Below are 9764 nucleotides of genomic sequence, written 5' to 3'. Positions count from 1 at the left end.
TAAAGAACTGAACTCCCATGAATCCCTAGTGCACACAGACACCAGCTTACAGTGTCACAAGTGAATGTAAGTTTCTGATATGACTTCTCCAGCAGTCCTTGTGAACAATAGTCTTTTGTGCACCTCAGGGCCTTCAATTTGTATGCCCTTATGTACGATTTCTGAAGAGCTAGCCAAACCTTGCTGATTTTGCTTTGAGTTGAACAATCTGGGCCTAGTTCAAGAACCCCACGGCACTCCACATAGTGATCCTAATATATGCCTACACTGTTTACTGCCACTCTCTTCCTGCATTCTGTCTTGCCCTGCCTGTGTTAGCCCCTGCAGGCATGCTGTGTACTTCCTCCATGCTTGTGAGTTATAAACTTTAATTTCCAATTTTCCTGTGGTCTTTTGAGTAACTGCTGGACACCATCGAGTACGAGTGGGCTTTCCTTACAAATATTAATTTAGCAAAATCTAAAGAAGTATTAGAAGCCTTATTTTTGAATTTCTGCATGTTCATAACATTTTATCATATCCTATATAATAAAAGGGTAATATGTAAATCGACGAACGGTGGAATGACCAGTTGCTATGACTCGCACTGACCACCAGGGGTCAGACACTCAACGCAGGAGCTGCCCCCTGGTGGTCAGTGCACTCCCACAGGGTGAGCACCGCTCAGCCAGAAGCCCAGAAGCCAGGCTCACAGCTGGTGAGCGCAGCGAAGGTGGCGGGAGCCTCTCCCGCTTCCACGGCAGCTCTAAGGATGTCCGACTACCTGCTTAGGCCCACTCCCTGGGGAGTGGGCCTAAGCCATCACTTGGACATCCTCCAAGGGCTTCTGGACTGCAAGAGGGCACAGGCCGGTCTGAGGGACCCCCCACCCCCCCGAGTGTACGAATCTCTTGCACCGGGCCTCTGGTATATAATATACATATGTATATATATCACATGTCCTTTTTCTGAGTCTACATAACAAATAGATATACTTGGTTTTGTTTTGCACTGAATGCAATATGTAAATACAGTAATATAAAATTTTAACTTAGGAGTAAGAGGAATAATGAAGTTTATGTGTATGTATGTACTCATATCTTCAGAAGAAAAGGGAAAGAATGGATTTAAATGGGTAATTTAGTAATATTTATAATTTTTAGGCAAACTAGAAACCTTACAGATTTCTAATGTGAATTCTATTACATCACATTGAATTTCTCCCCTATCTTATAACTCTTTGAGATTCTCCCACCCTCAGATGCACTCATTATGTTGTCAGTTGTCCACAGCCTCCTCATAACTCTGAAGCCATTGCCCCAATTTCTAAAATCTCTGATTTTCTCCTGGACCTGTTATGCCCGTAGTACGCACTATCTTCCTTGGTTCCCTTCATCGTCCTCCACCCTCTTCATCTCTTTGTGTCCATTATGACCCGCTCGTTATGTCTGTCTGGAACAGTAAGTGTCCCCAGGACTCCATTTATAACCCACTCTCCACCTTCAACCTCTGTGTTCTCTAAACCTTCATAGGTGTTAAATTTTCTGAATGTTTTGCCCATCTTTGCCTTGTACACCCCCTTTACCAATTACCCCCAGTCTCCATTATTTTCTTTATTCCTGCGACTTCCTCAATTCCTTATCCCGCAACACGTAGTCTTCATTTCCTTGTTCACTTTTTTTGTACCCTTGCACCCTGTACATTCAACCCTCAGTTACTTATTTATCTTGTACCTTGCAGTACTTTTGAATGGTGAATTGTGTGACTCAAATGCACGTTCAAAGCCTGATATTCAGTACCTGTACTTGTAGTATTATTTGTGAATAGGATGTAATCAGGTTAAAATGAGGTCAGACTGGACTAGAATGAGACCTAACACAATGTCTGGTGTTCCTCAAAGAAAAGGGAAGTTGGACCCACAGATACAGAGAACACCTTTGATGATGAAAGCAGATAGAGTGATGACTGTTTAGGCCATACAGCGCCAAAGGTGCTGACATTCATGGGGCAGAAGCAAGGGGTAAGACTTATCCCTCTAGATTTCTAGATAGATAGAGCATGACCCTGCCCACAATGTGATTTTAGACCTTTTGCTTCCAGGACTGTCAAAAATATATTCCCACAGTTTTAAGCCCTGGGAAATTGGTGCAGATCCTCGCACTTTCTCTTCTCCTGCACTCTGGGACCCCTGAGACCCAGACTCTGCAGCTCCAGTTTATCCTTATGCCCTTTTTTCCATACCCCTTTCCACTCTGCTGCATTATCCAGCCACACACTGTCACCTGTCCACACACACTAAGTTTCCCACCATAGTCTTTGACCTAAAGTGGCAATGCTCACTGCACATCCAAAGTTCTGAACATTGGAAGCCATTTCCACGTGCATTGTTGCAGTGTAGGAGGGATTATGGATGAGGGAAATAGCCACCCTGTTAGGCACCCAGAGAACTGTAGTTCCTACTATGTATCCAAACAATGAGTATGTTATTGAGACATTCTCACTCATGGGGCCTGTTAACATGATATTTTTTATAAACCTGAGTACACCCATGTGAGCTTCTGTGATGGCATGTTTCATTATGAGTATGTATGAATGTGAGTATGAGTGTGTATGTGATGTGTGCAGGAGTGTGAGTGTGTGATAGAGTGTGAGTGAAGGTATGCATTTTTGCATTTTAATGTGTGGTGAATCTTTGTACAAGTGTGTTGGTGTGCTGTGTATTTGTTTACGTACAGAGCATGAGTTGTCTACTGGCTCGTTTGTTCTTTCTTACTGATAAAATGTCTTTCAAAATCTTGTGCTTTGATACCATCTGGAACTTTTACTTCGTCAGGTAGAAAGTTACACACTCCAATTCTACTCCATATTCCTTAGATTGTTTTAGGACATACTCTTTTATGTAGAAAAACTGTGAACTTCTCTACTGTAAGTATTAAGAAAATTTAAATTATAACGAATACATAACATTTAATTCACAGTCATCGTAATTTTTTTTTTTTATTAGTGAGGCCAAAGTACATTGCGTCTTGGTCTCACTGCTGAGCTTATGATGTGGCTGCTTTAAATTAGTGCTCAGGTTCCTGAGAGATGTGTGAATAAACACCTGAATGTTGTGAAAATCTAGGATTTACATTGTTGTGATAATTGCAGGGCATTTTGTATTCTTTATCTGTGCAAACCAGGGCCTGGCAGTTGAGAAACAGCCGTGATTATTAGAGATGTTCACTAGTCACCAACTGGGGTTATTGAAACGGCTGAACAAATGTGAAAGATAGAAGACAGGGTGAAAAAAGACATAAAGACACACACCAGGAAAAGGATGCTTTGGGTAGCCCTGATGTGAGGGAGGATCTGAGGGAAATGTTAGTTTGATGAGTGTGTTGGACCCACTGCTGTGCCTGTACAATATGAAAACCGAGAAGCTGCAGGCTCAGAGGATGGGCCTTAAAAATAAAATATCAGGAAATCATTGAAATGCTGTAAATAGTGAGATTGTGATTCCCCCCGCCCCCTCTCCCCCCGCCATAAATGCCCCAGAATAGTATCCAAAGTCTCTTTGTGCTACTCCATTTGCCAGTTCTACAAAGAGGAGAAACTCAGTTTGTCACAATGTGTGTGAAATCCAGTAACACATTTTGGGAAGCCAATGAACCTGGGAGCTTTTACTTTAATCTCTGCCCACCAGGAATACCTGGGGCTGATTGTGATAAACTGGAAAGTTCCCAAGAGTCAGGTGGAGTCTCTGGACACACCCTTGCCCACTCTGTGCACATGGAGAACACATTTGCAAACACTTGCCACTGAGGAAACAGGTCCACACAAAACCTGCCATGGTCTTGGTGACTTTTGTTGAGAATAACGGAGAACTTGGCTAAGGTTAGGTGTTGGAGAATGAAATCTGTGGACTTTAACTTGCATCCAGTGAAGTAAAGGAAGGTAAAATAGTAGAGAAGAAATTCCCCAGGATTCTAGCTGTAGTCTATAATGAACAGATCATTCCTATCGCCATATTCCTGGAGGCCATTCTGCCGGTTTCAAGGGATTGACGTCTATCTTCATGGCCAGAGGGTCCTCCATGGGAATACAAGGCAGTTGGTACATGGGTCGTGTCAGCTGTAATCCAATATTCTACATTTACTATTAATTCCTACTGCTGGTTCACAAGTAATGTTGATTTTTTTTTTATGTGTGTAGTGAAAACCAAGTCTAACCATGTAGTATAATTTTCCACAGGTTCTTTCCCTTTATTTTTTCTATTAAATTAGTGGACTATGCAGTTGAAACCATACAAGTCTCCAACAAGCTATATGTTCTCCTCAAGCTCCCTTTGTTCTTCTTAATGTTGAAGGTTGGGCTGGATGAATGTGGAACTTTGTTCTAACTGAGTCCTTCTGCTCACGGTGGTCAAATTGCTCAGAGCTGTTCCTATCGCTGGCCTTCTTCCATGTTTCCCAGGCCAATCATTAAGTCTTCTCAGTTTTGTATTTGTGAGTTTAGTGTGAATTTCTAAGAAAACAGGAATTACATTTTAAAATCATGGTTATTAAAACCATGAAGAGACATTTCTTTTGATCATGTTATACAAAAGATCACCTGAAATCTTTTTGGAGCAGAAGTGAGATGGGACAAAGCTGCCACTTACCACATCCAGGCTCTCCCTTCCTTCCTGGCCTTGCCCATGCACTTTCCTGCCTGCACCAATACACACAAGTCACAAGGCAATACTGAGAAGAGGGTCTAGCCATTTACAGCTCTGATTAAAAATATCTCTCCAATTAGGAGAGTGTACTTGGTTCTAGAAATGGAGTTTAGAAAAGGAAGGGGATTCCCGGCTGGTGTGGCTCAGTGGTTGAGTATCAACCTATGAACCTGGAGGTCACGGTTCAATTCCTGGTCACAGCACATGCCTGGGTTTCAGGCTTGATTCCCAGTAGGGGGCTAGGGGGCGTGCAGGAGGCAGCCAATTCATGATTCCCATCATTGATGTTTCTATCTCCCTCTCCCTTCTTCTCTGAAATCAATAAAAATATTAAAAAAGAAAGAGGATAGCAGTTTGAAGATTAAAGCCCCAAGAATGGGAAAGAGAATGACTGGGGAACTCCGAGCCTGGAGAAAGGAAAAACACTGCCCATCATGACCTGGTGACCAGAGACTGCCAGATCTGTACTTAAGGGCAAGGTCAGTCAGGCCCCCATAACCCATGGCCGCCTCATAATGTAGAGGATTCACTAGGATGGAAGGACGTTCTGAAGAACGGGGTACAAAACTCAACCTGTTGGTCTCCACGTAGGAGCTGATTGTGTGTGGCACCTGCTGTGTTGCTAGTTGAGTCCTCAGTGTATAAACTGGAGTTTAATAAATACTGAATGAATGAATGAATGAATGAATGAATGTTTAACTCTTGTGAGTTCTTCAGGACTCAGATAAGATATCAGCTCCTGTGGGCCTCTCTCCAGCACCTCCCCTCGGCTCCTACAACCCTTCTTTCAAGCCTGGATTTTAGAATTTATCTGACTTTGTTGTGATCTCCTACTTCTGCCTCCTCACTGAGCCTTTTCCTCTGCCACCTCCCTGTGGCCCTATGTCTTGCTGGACACCCTTCCTGATGCCCCGTGTGACCCTTCCCCACCCACTGGAAACAAAGAACATGGGCTTTGCAGTCAGGCAGACCAGGAGCAAGGTTGCTTCACCTTCCTGGCACACAGCTGGTGGTACGTTTACACAATGGAATACTATGCAGCTATAAAAAAGAAGGAATTCTTACCCTTTGAGACAACATGGACGGAACTGAAGATTATTATCCTAAGTGAAATAAGCCAGTTAGAGAAAGACAAATCTCATATGATCTCACTTATATGAGGAATCTAATGAACAAAATAAACTGACGAACAGAATAGAACCAGAGATATAGAAAGATGGAACAGACTTGACAGATCTCAGAGGGAAGAGGGGTGGGAGAGTGGAAAGAGATTAACATAAGAACTTATATGAATACTAGAGGCCCAGTGCATTATTGAATCATGCACGTGTAGGGTCCCCTACACGCTTTTGCTTTTGATCACGGGGAGCTGGGTGCCTGTCCGCTAGGGCACCTGGCCTTTCAGAAGCCTCCAGCGCGGCAGAGGCTTCTGAAAGGCCTGGTGTCTGAGCAGACAGGCATCCAGCTGCCACACTTTCACTTTCGATCGCTGGTGCACCAGGCCTTTCAGAAGCCTCTGGTGCGGCAGAGGCTTCTGAAAGGCCTGGTGCCTGAGCAGACAGGCACCCAGCTCCCCCACTTTTGATGGTCCATGGCCGCTGAGGGGGGCTATCCTGCTGTTGAGAGGCACAGGGGGTGGGACTCCTGCCCCCTGCACCTCTCAACGGCCACTGAGGGGGGCTGCCGCGGACACCTGGCTACCCTGCCGTTGAGAGGCGCAGCTGGGTGTCCGCGCAGGCCCCCTCAGCACCCGCGGATCTGGCCTCGATCTGGCCGTTGAGAGGCGCAGGGGGCGGGAGTCCCACCCCCTGCACCTCTCAACAGCAGCGTAGCCCCCCTCAGTGGCAGCGGATCCGTGCCTCTCAATGGCCGGATAGGCCACCCCGAGTCTCGCCCCCCAGCCTCCCGCCGCCCAATCATGGGCGTAGCGGAGTGATGGTAATTTACATGTTACTCTATTATTAGATAGGACTAGAGGCCCAATGCACGAAGATTCGTGCAAGAATGGGCCTTCCTTCTCCTGGCTGCCAGCACCACCTTCGCTTTGGCCTGAGCCTCCTTTTTGTTCCGGCCCAGAGCACCTTTTCGCCTTCCCACGCTGCCCAGAGGCCCTGAGTGGCTGGGGTGGTACGGAATGCCTGTGTCATCACCATGGCGACAAAGCAAGCATCCCGCCCTGCCCCCTGCCACTCGGAGCCTGTGTATGCAAATTAACTCACCATCTTTGGTGGGTTAATTTGCATACCCACTCCTGATTGGCTGGTGGTTGTCACGGAGGTACAGTCAATTTGTATCTTACTCTTTTATTAGTGTAGATATGCATAGCAATGGACACAGAGAATAGTGTGGTAAAGGCCTGGGAAGGGCAGGAGCCAGGTTGAGGGGTGCAAATAGGGGAAAATAGAAACATCTGTAATACTCTTAACAATAAAACAAAAAATATAACTACAATATTTGTTAATGAATATAAGATGGGTTAAATTGTGACAAAAAACAAAATGTGGGAGGGCAGATAAAAAGATAAAGTTTTTTATACAATCAAAGTTAGTGTAAAATACACTATTATGTCTATAAAACAGTTTTGTAGTGGTTACCTCATGGTAACCATAAAGGAAAAACCTACAGTAGATACACAAGAAATGAATAGGAAATCAAAGCATGACAGTCTAGAAAATCATTACTTCCTAAAAGGTCGCTATAGAGGAAGAAAGGAACACGGGAAGTACAGGACAACTAGAAAACTTGAACAAGTCCTGACCTGTCAGTAACTAGTCTCAATGTAAAAGAATAGAATTCTTTAATCAAAAGACATTGATTGGCTGAATATATTAAAGGGAAAACAAAACAAAACATAGGGCACAGCTATTTGCTGCTTACAAGAGACACTTCAGATTTAAGAGCACACAGACTCAAAGTGAAGGGTGGAAAAAATAACTTATGAATGTAGATACCAAAATTCAGCAGGAGTAGCTATAATTAATCACACAAAACAGACTTTATTCAAAAGCTGTAATAAGAGACCAAAAAAACACGGTCATTATATAATGATAAAAGGATCATTTCATCAAGAAAATATTACAGTCCTAGCTGGTTTGGCTCTGTATAGAGTGTTGGCCTGTGGACTGAAGGGTCCAGGATTCGATTCTGGTCAAGGGCACATGCCTGGGTTGCAGGCTCAATCCCCAGGAGGGGGCGTGCAGGAGGCAGCCAATCAATGATTCTCATCATTGATGTTTCTATCTCTCTCTTCCTCTGTGAAATCAATAAAAATACTTTTTTTTTTTTTTTTTTAAATAGAAACCAAATAGCCCTCGTTGGTTTGGCTCAGTGGATAGAGCAATGGCTTGCGGACTGAAGGGTGCCAGGTTCAATTCCAGTTAAGGTGAAGGGCACATGCCCAGGTTGCGGGCTTGATCCCCAGTAGGGGGTGTGCAGGCAGTCAATCAATGATTCTCTCTCATCATTGATGTTTCTATTTCTCTCTGAAATCAATAAAAAAATATTTTAAAAAAAAAGAAATCGATATTTTTTAACCAATGAAAATGGAAACACATCAAGCTAAAATGTATGGGATGCAGCAAAACAGTTGTAAGAGGGAAGTTGAAAATGATAAATAGCTACATTGAGAAAAAGAATCTCAAACAACCTAATATTACCCATCAAGGGACTACAAAAAGAAGGGGAAAAGAGATCAAGTTAGCAGAAGGAGAAAATAATAAAGATCAGTGTAGAAATCAATGAAATAGAGACCAGGTAAAAGCTATAGCCAAAATCATGGAAAGGAAGGGCTGGTTTTTGCAAAAGTAAACAAAATTGACAAACTGTCCACCTACTGCTATCCTGCCGGCCTGAAAGGAAGAAGCACTTTCTTTCTGGTGCTAATCTCTTTTTAAAAATTTTTAAATTCTTTATTGATTAAAGTATTACATATATCTCCTTCCCCCCCCCCCTTTGACCTCTCCCTGGCCATTCCCACCCCCAGCACATGCCCTCACCCCCCCCCCCTAGTATCTGTGTCCATTGGTTATGCTTATATGCATGCATACAAGTCCTTTGGTTGATTTCTTTTTTAAAAAATAAATCTTTATTGTTCAGATTATTACAGATGTTCCTCTTTTCCCCCCATAGCTCCTCTCCACCCGATTCCCACCCTACCCCATGCCCTTACCCCCCCCCCCCCACTATCCTCATCCATAGGTATATTGGCACTAAGAGATGAAAATCAAAATGACAATGAGGTACCATCTTACACCTGTCAGAATGGCTATCATTGACAAATCAACGAACGATAATTAATATTTAACAAAGGAAATATTAATTATCCTGTGGAAAACAGTATGGAGTTTCTTCATTAATAAACATCATCCTATATAATAAAAGGCTAATATGCAAATCAACTGAACCGTGGAATGACCAGTCACTATGACGTGCACTGACCACCAGGGGAAAGACGCTCAATGCAGGAGCTGCCCCCTGGTGGTCAGTGCACTCCCACAGGAGGAGCACCACTCAGCCAGCCAGAAGTCCTGAGCTGGGCTCATGGCTGGCAAGTGCAGTGGCACTGGCGGGAGCCTCTCCTGCCTCCATGGCAGCGCTAAGGATGCCAGACTGCCAGCTTAGGCCTGCTCCCAGCCATCAGTCAGACATCACCCGAGGGCTGGCTCCCAGATTGGGAGAGGGTGCAGGCTGAGCTGAGGGACCTCCTGAGTGCACAAATTTTGTGCACTGGGCCTCTAGTAGTTATAAATATTAGGGGGGGGGGAATTAAAATATAATGAATTTGAAAGATCTTTAGGAAGGATTAATCTTCACTAAGCATGATAAACTCCTAGTTGGGGAAGGTGTCTTAAAATACTAGTACAATGAATTAGGCAATGTATTTTACCAAAAGTCAAGCATTACCAAACGTCAGTAAATATACATGAAAGAAATCTTAAATATATATTATGCATGGCAACGTTCTTATCCAAATCTCAATACTTCAGGGATTATCATGATATTAAGTTTGGAATGAAATCTTATAAATTTTATGAGTAATGATGTTTGAATGTTACAAAATATTAAGTAAAATATAATGAACATGGAA

This window comes from Eptesicus fuscus, chromosome 12, assembly GCF_027574615.1.
Source record: "Eptesicus fuscus isolate TK198812 chromosome 12, DD_ASM_mEF_20220401, whole genome shotgun sequence".
Classification (NCBI taxonomy): domain Eukaryota; kingdom Metazoa; phylum Chordata; class Mammalia; order Chiroptera; family Vespertilionidae; genus Eptesicus; species Eptesicus fuscus.
Note: the sequence above shows the minus strand (reverse complement) of the source record.